The sequence below is a fragment of the Arachis hypogaea genome, chromosome 18 (genome assembly GCF_003086295.3).
Source record: "Arachis hypogaea cultivar Tifrunner chromosome 18, arahy.Tifrunner.gnm2.J5K5, whole genome shotgun sequence".
NCBI classification, from domain to species: Eukaryota; Viridiplantae; Streptophyta; class Magnoliopsida; order Fabales; family Fabaceae; genus Arachis; species Arachis hypogaea.
Window position 1 is genome coordinate 103,122,923 of NC_092053.1, and position 14,111 is coordinate 103,137,033.

Consider the following 14,111-nt stretch of genomic DNA (forward strand, 5'->3'; position numbering starts at 1 on the left):
GATGGCTTTCTCTATTTCCACGTTTAAGCTCCAGTTTAACCTTAAACTGGAGCTTAAACGTGTTCGACCTCCAGGGCTGCCTTTTCTATCTCCACGTTTAAGCTTCAGTTTAACCTTAAACTGAAGCTTAAACGTGTTCGACTATATTACCCTCCAGGGCTGCCTTCTTCCATTTCCACGTTTAAGCTTCAGTTTAACCTTAAACTGAAGCTTAAACGTGCTTCCACAAAAGGCATCACTGGAAGTGTCTGGCGTTTAAGCTGCAGTTTAAGCTTAAACTGCAACTTAAACGCCACTCTTGGAAAAGGTTTCTGGGCCAAAAATATTGCGGTTTAAGTTAGTATTTGAGCACAAACATTAACTTAAACTTACTCTGGTATGAAACCCAATTGAATATCATGGTTTATGGGATTGGGCCTGAAGGATTGATGAGTCTGAAATTTCCATTTATTGAGTCATGTGTCATTATTTGATTATCACTAAGTTGGCTCAATGAATGTTACAGAATTTGGATCAACAGCCTCATCAAGATTATGGATCATAAACCCAAGGCAAAAGGAAAGCAGGGAGAGGCCTCAAAGCCCAAGAAACACAACAGAAGCTCAATATAGAAAGTGTATAAATAGGATAGAATTTAAGTTAGAAAGGACTTTTACCTTTTCATTGAGCTAGTTTTCATATCTTTGTAATTGAATTCAGAGCTATGACTCACTAAACCCCCTTTCATTGGGTTAGGGAGCTCTATTGTAATTCAATGAATCAATAATAGTTTATCTTCTTCTTCAATCTTTTCTCTTGAATTTTGTTAGAAAGCTTCTCGATCTAATTCCATTGGGTAGTTGTCTTGGGAAAGAAACTACCCATAATTGGAATCCTTCGGAACCTTGGGAAAGGAATGGAGGATTCATGCTAGAGAAGCTTTCTCACAGTGAATTGGATTGGGGTTTGGATGGATATTGTGACATGTAATCCTACCAAATTGTGGTTCATGAAACTGTGTGGTATAATCAGTGATCGAGCATCATCTCTTCTTATGAACATTTAAACCAAGGGATTGGGAATTTGTTTGTTTTTAGAGAGAATTGGTGAGCCAAGGGATTGGGATCCAATCATATAAGATTGCCAAGCAAAATTTAATGAACGCATTGGTTGAGGAAGAGATAAACATGTTTTGATTCGGAGATCTCAATATCTCCTATACCCAATGAATTCCCCATTTCTGATTTCCACTTTCTCTTTACATTCTGCAACTCAATTCATGCAATCACCCCCATTCCCTTTTAATTTCAGCAATTTAGCTTCTGCTCTTTAATTCATGCAATTTAAGATTCCGCCATTTCAATTTCTTGTCATTTACGTTTTCCCGCCAATTTTACATTCCGCAATTCTCATCTAAATCTTGATTCCGCTCAACTAGAACACACTTCTAATCCGAATTGCTCATTCAACCAATCCTTGTGGGATTCGACCTCACTCTATTGTGAGTTTTTACTTGACGATAGCCGGTGCACTTGCCGGAAGGAATTTTGCCGATCGTGCAATTTCCTAAATCGTAGCATAACAAGTTTATGCGCATCAAGTTTATGGCGCCGTTGCCGGGGATTGGTTTTCGATTGACAATTCTCAAATTGGAAGTTAACTAGATTGAGCATTTTTTTTTGTTTTGATTAATTCAGTACAAGTTACTTGTTGAATTTTAATTTCTGCACTCTGTTATATGCTTTCTTTCTTTATGCCTTTAAATTCAAGCAACTAACTCACTGACTCACTAACTGTTTGAATTAATTCCTCAATTGCTCTAACCATACTCTTCCATTAACCAAGAGTATTTCACTTGTTTGTTGCCTGTGCTGTGTTCTTGTATGACAGGTAGGAGAGGAGAGACATCAACTCCTCCATATACCGAACCAGAGAGGACCCTTCATAGACTTAGAAGGGAAGCAAGAGGGAAGAGAGTACTGGGAGAAGAAGAATCTGAAGGAGAATCTGAGGACAATTTTGAGGAAGCTCTAGATCTCAACATGGATAGAGAAGTTCACAACCATGAGAGAGCTGATGGAAACAATGCTATTCCTGAGAGGAGGGTTCTTAGTTCATACATAAACCCAACCTCTGGGAATTGTGGTAGCAGCATTCAAAAACCACCCATTCAGGCCAACAATTTTGAACTCAAACCACAGCTAATATCACTTGTGGAGAATCATTGTTCATTTGGTGGGAGTGCTAATGAAGATCCCAACCAACATCTCACAAAATTCCTGAGAATTTGTGACACTGTGAAGTCCAATGGAGTCCAGGAAGATGCCTATAAACTGCTTTTGTTCCCATTTTCACTTAGGGACAAAGCAGCTAAGTGGCTGGAATCATTCCCAAGGGGGAGTCTAACAACATGGGATGAGGTGGAAAGCAAGTTTCTGGCACGTTTCTACCCCCCACAAAAGGTCAATAGGCTTCGATCTGAGGTTCAGACTTTTAGACAACAAGATGGTGAAACTCTCTACGAGGCATGGGAGAGATTCAAGGATTTGACAAGGAAATGCCCACCAGACATGTTCCATGATTGGGTGCAATTGCATATTTTCTATGATGGACTGTCTTATGAATCAAGGAAGGCTGTAGACCATTCATCAGGAGGTTCATTGAACAGGAAAAAGACTGTGGAAGAAGCCATTGAAGTGATTGAGACAGTGGCTGAGAATGAGTACTACTATGCATCAGAGAGGCACAACACTAAGGGAGTCATGGAGCTGAACCATGTTGATACAATTCTAGCCCAAAACAAGGTGTTTGCCAAGCAACTAGCAGAGCTTACCAGGCAATTAGAAACAAAGCAAGTGGCTGCAATACACACACAAGATCAAGAGGAAGTAAGCATTGAAGGAGGTGATTGGGAAGAGGCCAACTATGTGGGAAACCAACAAAGGCAATCATATGATCCACATTCCAACACTTACAACCCAGGATGGAAAAATCACCCAAACTTTGGGTGGGGGAACCAACAAACCCAACCACAAAACCACAAACCTTACAACCACAACCAACATAACAATTCCACATACCAAAACTCCAACCAAAGATCATACCAAGCCACACAAAACACTTACTCTCAACCACCGTATCATGGCCAAAATAATCAACCTACCCAACCTAACCCGAACCAACAATTTCAAGATCAATTAAACAGGATAGAAGGAATGCTTGCAACCATGAGTCAAGACATAACCGAATTGAAAGCTTTTAAGGAAGAAGTAAATTCTAACCTGCAAAACCAAGGAGCTGCCATCCAGAAGCTAGAAAATCAAATTGCGTATTTGTCTAAGCAAACCCCTGGGACAAGCGTTTCTCATGCTGCCAAGGCTATTGCAAGGGAAGAATGTAAGGCCATAACCCTCAGAAGCGGAAAGAATCTAAAGGAGATCTCAAAGGAAACCACAGAAGATGAAGCAAAGGAAAATGTGAGAGATAAGGAACAAGGACAATCTTTTACATCGTCTGCAACAAAAGAAAAAGAAAAAGAGGTCCTGAAGCCTTATACACCTAAAGCACCATATCCTCAACGTTTGATGAAAAGTGAAAAGGATGGCCAATTCTCCAGGTTCTTGGAGATTTTCAAGAAGCTTCAAATCAACATTCCGTTTGCTGAGGCAATAGAGCAAATGCCACTCTATGCAAAATTCTTAAAGGAATTAATGACCAAGAAAAGAAGCTGGAGAAACGAGGAAACTGTGTTGTTAACTGAAGAATGCAGTGCCATCATCCAGCACAAATTGCCTCAGAAATTGAAGGATCCAGGCAGTTTCCAAATCCCCTGCATCATAGAAGAAGTCATGGTGGAGAAGGCCTTGTGTGACTTAGGGGCCAGTATCAATTTGATGTCTCTAACAATGATGAGAAGAATGAAGATTGAGGAAGCCAAACCAACAAGAATGGCCCTCCAATTGGCAGATCAAACTTTTAAATTCCCTCATGGGATAGTTGAGGATTTGTTGGTGAAGGTGGGAGATTTTATATTTCCTGCTGATTTTGTGGTGTTAGATATGGAGGAAGAAGCCAAAGCTTCAATAATTCTGGGAAGACCCTTCCTGGCTACTGCTGGAGCCATCATAGATGTACAAAAGGGTGAACTCACTCTTAGACTACATGATGAGAAATTGGTGTTTAACGTATTCAAGGGAATGAGCTATCCATCAGAATCACTAAGGGAATGCATGAGGGTGGATGTAGTGGACATTGCAGTACAAGAAACCTTTGAGGAAACAACAAAGGAAGTGGCAGAGGAGGAGTTCACCAAGGACATAGAAGTTAGTGACATCAAGGCTGCTGAAACAACCATGCCAAACATGCCAGAGATAGTGAAAGAAGAGAAGGAAGCACCAAAACCTGAGCTCAAAGCATTGCCCCCTAATCTCAAGTATGCATACTTGGGTAGTGATGAGAGTCATCCTGTTATCATTAGCTCTGTCCTGAGTCAAGAACAGGAAGAAGAATTGATCAAGGTGCTACAAACTCATCAAGATGCCATTGGATGGACCCTAGCTGATTTGAAGGGGATAAGTTCATCCATATGCATGCATAAAATCTTGTTAGAAGAGGATGCTAGACCCTCCATCCAAGCTCAGAGAAGATTGAATCCCGTCATGAAAGAAGTGGTACAAAAGGAGGTCATGAAGTTATGGCAGGCAGGGGTAATCTACCCCATTTCTGATAGCCCATGGGTTAGTCCCATCCATGTAGTTCCCAAGAAAGGTGGCATAACTGTGGTGCCAAATGAGAGGAACGAACTCATATCCACAAGAACTGTCACTGGGTGGAGGATGTGCATAGACTACAGGAAGCTCAATGAAGCCACCAGAAAAGATCATTTCCCACTCCCATTCATAGATCAGATGCTTGAAAGGCTTGCAGGACATGCTTACTATTGCTTTTTGGATGGATACTCAGGCTATAATCAGATAGTAGTTGATCCTAGAGATCAAGAGAAAACATCATTTGTTTGTCCATATGGAGTTTTTGCTTATAGACGCATGCCCTTTGGATTGTGCAATGCACCTGCCACTTTCCAAAGATGCATGCTGTCCATCTTTTCGGACATGATTGAAAAATTTATTGAGGTCTTCATGGATGATTTTTCTGTGTTTGGAGATTCTTTTCCTAGCTGCCTACACCACCTTGCCTTGGTGCTTAAGAGGTGCCAAGAGACTAACCTAGTATTAAACTAGGAAAAATGTCATTTCATGGTCACAGAAGGAATAGTCCTTGGCCACAAAATCTCTAATAGAGGCATTGAGGTGGACAGAGCTAAGGTGGAACTCATTGAAAAACTACCTCCACCAAGTAATGTCAAGGCAGTTAGGAGTTTTTTGGGACACGCTGGTTTTTACAGAAGGTTTATTAGAGACTTTTCTAAAATAGCCAAACCTTTGAGTAACTTGCTTGTCTCTGATACACCCTTTGTATTTGATAAAAATTGCATGCTAGCCTATGAACTTTTGAAGCAAAAACTTTCCTCTGCACCTATCATTGCCCCACCTGATTGGAACTTACCTTTTGAACTGATGTGTGATGCATCAGACCTTGCTATTGGGGCAGTGTTAGGACAAAGGAAAGACAATTTGGTACATGTGATTTATTATGCCAGTAAAGTCTTGAATGATAACCAAAGGAATTACACAACCACTGAAAAAGAACTCTTGGCAATAGTCTTTGCATTTGACAAATTTAGATCCTATCTCATTGGATCTAAAGTCATTGTCTTCACTGATCATTCAGCTTTAAAGTACTTACTTGCTAAACAAGAATCCAAACCAAGACTTATTAGATGGGTTCTTTTGTTGCAGGAATTTGACATTGAAATCAAAGACAAGAAGGGTGTAGAAAACAAGGTGGCAGACCATTTATCAAGGATACCATGTGAAGAAGGAAGCGCACAAAGCACACATATAAATGAGTGCTTTCCTGATGAACAACTCATGGTAATTCACAAGGCACTCTGGTTTGCAGACATAGCAAACTTCAAGGCCACTGGGAGTTTGCCGTTGGAATTTAACAAGCATCAAAGGAAGAAATTGGTAAATGATGCCAAATACTTCATCTGGGACGAACCATACTTGTTCAAAAAATGTTCGGATGGCATACTCAGAAGATGCATATCAGAGGAAGAAGGAAGGGAAGTCTTATGGGACTGCCATGGCTCCACTTATGGAGGACATTTTGCAGGAGAAAGAACAGCAGCTAAGGTGTTGCAGTGTGGTTTTTATTGGCCCACTATCTTCAAAGATGCAAAGGAACTAGTGAAGCACTGCCATGAATGCCAGAAAGCGGGGAACCTGCCAAGAAGAAATGAAATGCCACAACAATTCATTCTGGAACTTGAATTGTTTGATGTATGGGGGATAGATTTCATGGGACCCTTTCCCTCCTCATACTCAAATAATTACATTCTTGTGGCAGTAGACTATGTCTCCAAATGGGTTGAAGCAATAGCAACGCCAACCAATGATAATAAGGTAGTCATGAACTTCCTCAAAAAACACATTTTTTGCCGTTTTGGGGTTCCAAGAGTAATCATCAGTGATGGAGGGAGCCACTTCTGCAACAGACCATTAGAGGCATTGCTTCTAAAATATGGAGTCAAACACAAGGTAGCCACACCATACCATCCACAGACAAGTGGGCAAGCCGAAATATCTAACAGAGAACTCAAAAGAATCCTGGAAAAGACTGTGGGAACTTCAAGGAAGGACTGGTCGATTAAGCTAGATGATGCTCTTTGGGCATATAGGACAGCTTTCAAAACACCAATTGGAATGTCTCCTTTCCAACTAGTATATGGAAAAGCTTGCCATTTGCCACTGGAGTTGGAGCACAAGGCATACTGGGCCTTGAAACTTTTGAACTTGGACAGCAAAGCTGCTGGAGAAAGAAGGATGTTGCAAATTCAAGAGTTGGAAGAATTCAGAGCTGAAGCTTATGAGAATGCCAAAATTTACAAAGAAAGAGCAAAGAAGAAGCATGACAGCAACATAGCCCCAAGGAAATTTGAAGAAGGACAAAAAGTATTGCTCTACAATTCTAGGCTGAAGCTATTTCCAGGAAAGCTAAAATCAAGGTGGTCTGGACCATTCCTTGTCACCAAGGTCTCCAAATATGGACAAGTAGAAATCATGGAAGAAAAGTCACAACGAACCTTCATTGTGAACGGTCAAAGACTCAAACATTACTTGGGAGATGTGGAGGAGAAGGACAAGGTTAAATATCACCTCAACTGAGGAAGCTGACCGTCAAGCTAATGACGTTAAAGAAGCGCTTGTTGGGAGGCAACCCAACCTGAGGTAACACCCTTTTGCTGTTTCTTTTATTTGTTTCAATAAAAAGGGTGAAGTAGTTTCTGTGCATTGCAAAGAATTAAGTTTGGTGTTTCACACCAAACAATGAATTCGTGGATCAATAATTCAAAGGGGAATGTATGACTCTAAGTTTGGTGTTCCACCATAAAGATCAACTGAACACAACAACCTTTGAATTATATGAAAGGAACAACCATTCTAAGCAGTCACAGAAATGCTTAAAACCCTTAGCAGCAACTTCATTCCAAAGAGAACTCAAGGATTCAAAGAACAGAGAAGTAAGTGGGAGACTAAGTTTGGTGTTCACACACCAACTTAAGACTCAGATACTTACCCACACATAGTTGAGCTAACCACTCAAGTGCTTGAGAAGCAAGCAACTTCATCACTCTTTGCAGGAAAGGAAACAAGGATCTTAAAGCATGAAGCAACAATTAGGAGAAGAAGGAGAAATCAAATTGTTTCCTGGCAACAAAGAGAAAACAAGGAATTTCACAAGGTGGTATTGTTCCTTGATAATTCTTTAAAAAAAGAGGCAAACAAAAGCATGCTTGTTCTGGTTTAAACTGTAAATGTTGAATCTTTCTGGAATGTGAAGTCTCTAGTATGTTTGTCTGTTTATTGCTTTGAATAAAGTGAATGCCTAGATGTTTGGATATAACTTCACCTTCTTAAACAAGTGCTTGCCATGCTTGTTCTGTTTCCAAAAATAAAAGAAAAGTTTGAACAAAAGTAACTTGGCTCAATTAGTGACAAATCAAGTAGAATTAAGTGGTGGTATGCATGCTTGATTGTTTAAGTCAGATCACTGGAAATAGAGTGTAGAATTATCATTTTTTGTGTAGAAATTGAAAACTGTCTATGGATCTTGATGGATAAATGTCTTTGGCCATGAAAAAGAAAGAAAAAGAAGAAGAAAAAGCCACTGAAAAAGGGCAACCAAAAAAAAAAAAATTGAGAAAATAAGCTAGGCACCAATGGTTTGAACTTCTGAGACAAATGCCTGTGGTGTTTATGTATTAAGGATATGCTTGGATGAATAGGTTCTGAGGAGTGTTTCAACACTTGGTAACTTGGGTTAACTAACCCGGGATTATCAACCAAAAGTCCATTATCAAGAGCAACCTAAATACAAAACATTTAGTCACACAAAGAGGTGCTGGGCACCAATGTCTCAAGAAGAAATGTGAACTAAAATGCCTAAAGTGGATATGTGTAGTGCACTGATAAGAAAAAGAAAATGCCAAAGGCTTGTGCAACACATGACACTAAGCAAACAAGGAGCAAAGGAGCTCTAAGAAAAGAAAAGAAAAACAAAGAAGAGAAAAGTGCCAAGGACATAAGAATAACAAGAGGCCATAGCAGTGTTTGATGGATGCAATGAAAAAGTGATAATCTTACCTGATAAGTATGAAAATGTGATGCTGCAACTTTCTGCATAAAACCCTTCTGATGAACTTCAAATGCTTGCTAATATAGCCAATGTAATTGCTTTCTGTTTCATACTTTCTTCTCAATTAACTCAGGACTTGCTTAGGGACAAGCAAGTATTAAGTTTGGTGTTGTGATGCCAAGGCATCTTAGGCTAGTTTCACTAGCATTTTTCTGTTAGTTTTAGTTGTTTTATGCATTTTCTTGAGCTTAAAGTAACCAAGAATGGTTAAATGAATAACAAAGCAATGAACCATCCAAACAGTATGATTTTAATGCAAATTCCATGAGTTTTAGTTATATTACTTGAATGCTATGAATGGAAGATTTCTCATGAAATTTTGCAAGACTTTGATGCAATTGTTTGGATGATTTCAGGGAAGAAGAGGCTAAGCAAGGAAGCAACAAAATCAATAAAGGAAGCTTGAATATCACATGTGGAGTTTAAGTTCCAGTTTAAGCCTAAACTGGAGCTTAAACGCCAGAATCAGGAAGGCTAAGAAATGCTGGAATTGAAGTTTAACCTCCAGTTTAACCTTAAACTGGAGGTTAAACGCCAGAATGAAAGTCTCACCAAAGAAGCATTTCCACGTTTAACCTCCAGTTTAACCTTAAACTGGAGGTTAAACGCCAGAAGTGAGAAGGGCACCAAGGGGGGCAGTTCCACGTTTAACCTCCAGTTTAACCTTAAACTGGAGGTTAAACGCCAGAAAAGGGAAAAGCACCAAGGAGCCATTTCCACGTTTAAGCTCCAGTTTGACCTTAAACTGGAGCTTAAACGTGTTCGACCAAGTTTTCTCCTCCAGGGTTGCTTTCTCCATTTCCACGTTTAAGCTCCAGTTTAACCTTAAACTGGAGCTTAAACGTGTTCGACCTCCAGGATGGCTTTCTCTATTTCCACGTTTAAGCTCCAGTTTAACCTTAAACTGGAGCTTAAACGTGTTCGACCTCCAGGGCTGCCTTTTCTATCTCCACGTTTAAGCTTCAGTTTAACCTTAAACTGAAGCTTAAACGTGTTCGACTATATTACCCTCCAGGGCTGCCTTCTTCCATTTCCACGTTTAAGCTTCAGTTTAACCTTAAACTGAAGCTTAAACGTGCTTCCACAAAAGGCATCACTGGAAGTGTCTGGCGTTTAAGCTGCAGTTTAAGCTTAAACTGCAACTTAAACGCCACTCTTGGAAAAGGTTTCTGGGCCAAAAATATTGCGGTTTAAGTTAGTATTTGAGCACAAACATTAACTTAAACTTACTCTGGTATGAAACCCAATTGAATATCATGGTTTATGGGATTGGGCCTGAAGGATTGATGAGTCTGAAATTTCCATTTATTGAGTCATGTGTCATTATTTGATTATCACTAAGTTGGCTCAATGAATGTTACAGAATTTGGATCAACAGCCTCATCAAGATTATGGATCATAAACCCAAGGCAAAAGGAAAGCAGGGAGAGGCCTCAAAGCCCAAGAAACACAACAGAAGCTCAATATAGAAAGTGTATAAATAGGATAGAATTTAAGTTAGAAAGGACTTTTACCTTTTCATTGAGCTAGTTTTCTTGATATTGGCCCGCACCTCCTCTTTGAACACCTTGTTATCTTGAATCTCCTTGCATATGCCTTCAAGTAGAGTCTCAATCCTTGATAGTCTTTCTTCCGATGATGGAGAGTTGAGATTGGAAGGATGAGAAGGGCCATTTTGACTTTGGTATGGATGTTGAGAAGTGTTGTTGGGTGGGTGTTGGTATAACCTCTGTGTGGAGTGTTGGTGAGTTGCATTGTTGGTGGGTTATGGCGTCTCTGATCTTGGCCTTGGTCTTGTTGATTTCCCCACCCAAGTTTAGGTGGTTCCTCCAACCAGAATTATATGTTTTGGAGTATGGGTCATGGTGCTGCCTAGGTGAATTCCCAATGTAGTTGGCTTGCTCCTGACTACCCTCTGCTTCTTCATTCACTCCTTCTTGAGTTGCTGCTACTTGATTCCTCTCCATCTTCTTGGTGAGGTCAGCTAATTGCTTAGTAATCATCTTGTTTGAGCTAGCAGTGCATCCACATTGTTCAGCTCCATCACTCCTCTAGTATTGCCTCTTTCAGAAGCATAGAAGTAGTCATTCTCTGCTACAGTCTCAATGACATCTATGGCTTCTTCAATGGTCTTCTTCTTGTTCAGAGATCCCCCGGATGAGTGGTCTAATGCCTTCTTTGATTCATATGAAAGACCTTCATAGAAAATATGCAACTACACCCATTCATTGAACATATCTGGCGGGCATCTTCTTGTCAAGTCTTTAAACCTCTCCCATGCTTCATATAGAGTCTCACCATCCTGCTGCCTGAATGTTTGTACCTCAGCTCTCAACCTGTTGATCCGTTGAGGAGGATAGAATCTTGCCAAAAACTTGTTCACCACATCTTCCCAGGTTGCTAAACTCTCCTTTGGAAAGGATTCCATCCATTTAGATGCTTTGTCCTTGAGCGAGAGGGAAACAGAAGTAGTCTATAGGTGTCAGGATGAACACCATTAGACTTCACAGTATCGTATATCCTCAGGAAGGTGGTTAGATGTTGATTGGGTCTTCTTGGACACTTCCTCTGAATGAACAATTGTTCTGAACAAGGGTGATGAGCTATGGCTTTAGTTCAAAGTTGTTGGCATGTATGGTTGGCCTTTGGATGCTACTCCACAGTTTCTGGGTTTGGGTTGATGTAAGAACCAGAACTCTTCTCTCTTGCCTAGCCTGATGCGCTGGACCTTCTTTGCCATGATTATGAGCCTCTTCTTCATGATGGTGTTCCATATTCTCATCCATGTCTGGTTTAAAGTATTCTTCCTCTTCCTCAGCACCAACTACTCTCTTTCTTCTTGCTTCCCTCCTTAATCTAAGGAAGGTCCTCTCAGGTTCAGAATCAAAGGAATTTGAAGCCCCGCTTCTTCTACCTGTCATACAACCCACAAGGCAAAAGCAAGAAAGATAGATGCAGATAGTAATTTCCACAGAAATGCGGTTAGCGTGAGTGATGCAATATATCAACAGTTAGTGAGTTAGTGACTGAATTATAAACAACTAAGAAAATGGGTGGGGGAAAAGGGAAGAAAATAGCTAAAGAGAAAGTAAATTACTCAAATGAACTTAAATCAAACAAAATAAAAACAAATGCTCAATCTAGTTATCCACCAATTTAATCATTGTTGATACAAAATCAATCCCCAGTAACGGCGCCATAAACTTGATGCACGGAAACTTGTCCCTTAACAAATCTCCCTCGGCAAGTATACCGAATTGTCGTCAAGTAAAAACTCACAATAGAGTGAGGTCGAATCCCACAGGGATTGATTGGTCAAGCAACTTTAATTGGAAGAATGTTCTAGTTGAGCTAAGCAGAAAGTGAGTTGAGAATTGCAAGAAATTAAATGGCGGGAAAGTAAATAGCAGAAATAAATGACGGGAAGTAAATTGCAGAATCTTAAAGGGAAAGGGAGTAGCATGAAAGTAAATGGCATAAAGTAAAGAAATGGGTAAATCAGAAATGGAGAATTCATTGGGCTTAGGAGTGTTGCATTCTCCGGATCAGTTCTTTTCATCTCTTCCAATCAATGCATTCATTATCTCTTGAATCTTAAGTGATTGAATTCCATTCTTGTAATTCAATCTCTAATAGATCAATAGCAATTCTGGTCTATTGTCATGAGAAGAGATGAAGTTGGTCACGATTATACCAAGTATCCAAATCAAAGTATTGGAGAATATATGTCACCATATCGCCCAAACCCCAATTGGTCCAACATGAAAAACATTTCTAGCATGATCTCTTCATCCCTTTCAAGGTTCAGAAGAGATCAAGTATGAATGCTTCTTTTCCAAGTAACTACTCAATTAGATGAAGATTGAAAGTTTTCTAGTAAAATCAAGAGAAAAGAAAGAAGAAGAATAATGAAAACTATTATTGATCCATCAAATTACACAGACTCCTAACCCAATGAAAGGGGTTTAGTTGTTCATAGCTCTGGAATGGAAAGCAAAGATGGAGAGTACATTCTAAAGTTAAACTAGAAGTGCAGAGAAAGTAAAAATACAGAGAGTAATTCTAATATGTCCAAAAGCTCTTTCTAGTTCAAAGCTACTCCTATTTATACTACTCTTCTGATCTTCTAGTTGATTCTTCAAGTCTTGGATATGGGCATTTGGATCTTGAGTTGAAGCAGTTATCTTCTTCAGTGGGCTCACTTTACTTGTAGAGAGAGTGTGAAGTAGGCAGGGACTTTAGCTTAGGGCGTTAGTTGTTAACGTTAATGAAAATCGGGTTGAGAACGTAGTGACAATCACCTTTTTCCTAACGTTCCTAACAAAGTGGTCCACGTTACTTCAACGTTAGTGCACTAACGTGACACTAACATTGACCCTTGGCCCTTCGCAAACGTTACTGGGGTTTACCTTTTTCAATAACGTTGAGAGTACCCCTTTCTCCCTACGTTAGAGTTCACGTTAGAATAGTTAAACTGTGACCTTTAACGTAGGCTTGCCAAATCTTCGAGAGCCATTAGTGATACTTACCTTTGTCACTAACGCTTTCAGAACGCCCCTACTTCCCAACGTTAGAGTTCACGTTAACTAGGTTAACGTGACTTCTAACGTGGTATTGATAGCCATCTCCAACGTAGTGACAAAGGTGAGTGTCACTAACGTTGGCTCATCATCCCTTTCTCCACGTTAGCTTCCACGTTAATGTATTAACGTGGTAACTAACGTGGCTCATAGTGGCTACAATCCAACGTTGACAAAGGTGAGTTCACAACGTTGTGATTCTTGCTCCATCCACGTTAGAGTCCACGTTAACTAGGTTAACGTGGCTTATAACGTAGTCAATATGGGCTTAGTCCAACGTTAGTGACAAAGGTGAGTGTCACTAACGTTGGCATCATCTTCTTCTCCACGTTAGAGCTCACGTTAACTAAGTTAACGTGGCTCTTAACGTGGCCAATTGCCCCTTTTGGAACGTTAGTGGCACTTACTTTTACCACTAACGTTGGAGTTCTACTTCTCTTCCACGTTAGCTTCCACATTAACATAGTTAACGTGGCAACTGATGTGTGCTATGATGGCTCACGAAGGCGTTATTGGCAATCACTTTTCTCATTAACGTTGCAAGCTAGCCTTCATTCCACGTTAGTGGTCACGTTAGCTAGACTAACGTGGCTACTAATGTGGTTCTTCCTTGCTTCCTTTATCCTGAAATCAAGCAATAAAGTGCATCAAAGCTCTAATCCAAGTTATGAGACATGCATCATTCAATTTGTCCTTTAATTCATGCATAATTCTCATGAAATCATGTAAAAT

General features: G+C 40.0%; 2 non-coding genes across 2 annotated transcripts; one reads left to right on the plus strand and one right to left on the minus strand.

Moving 5' to 3' along the window:
- Positions 1-2,447: 2,447 nt before the first annotated feature.
- LOC112774249 (small nucleolar RNA R71) lies at positions 2,448-2,551 on the minus strand. Its single transcript, XR_003188745.1, has one exon. It is a non-coding gene; the product is annotated as a small nucleolar RNA R71 (small nucleolar RNA).
- Positions 2,552-11,030: 8,479 nt separating this feature from the next.
- LOC112773437 (small nucleolar RNA R71) lies at positions 11,031-11,137 on the plus strand. Its single transcript, XR_003187987.1, has one exon. It is a non-coding gene; the product is annotated as a small nucleolar RNA R71 (small nucleolar RNA).
- The last annotated feature ends 2,974 nt before the right edge of the window (positions 11,138-14,111 follow it).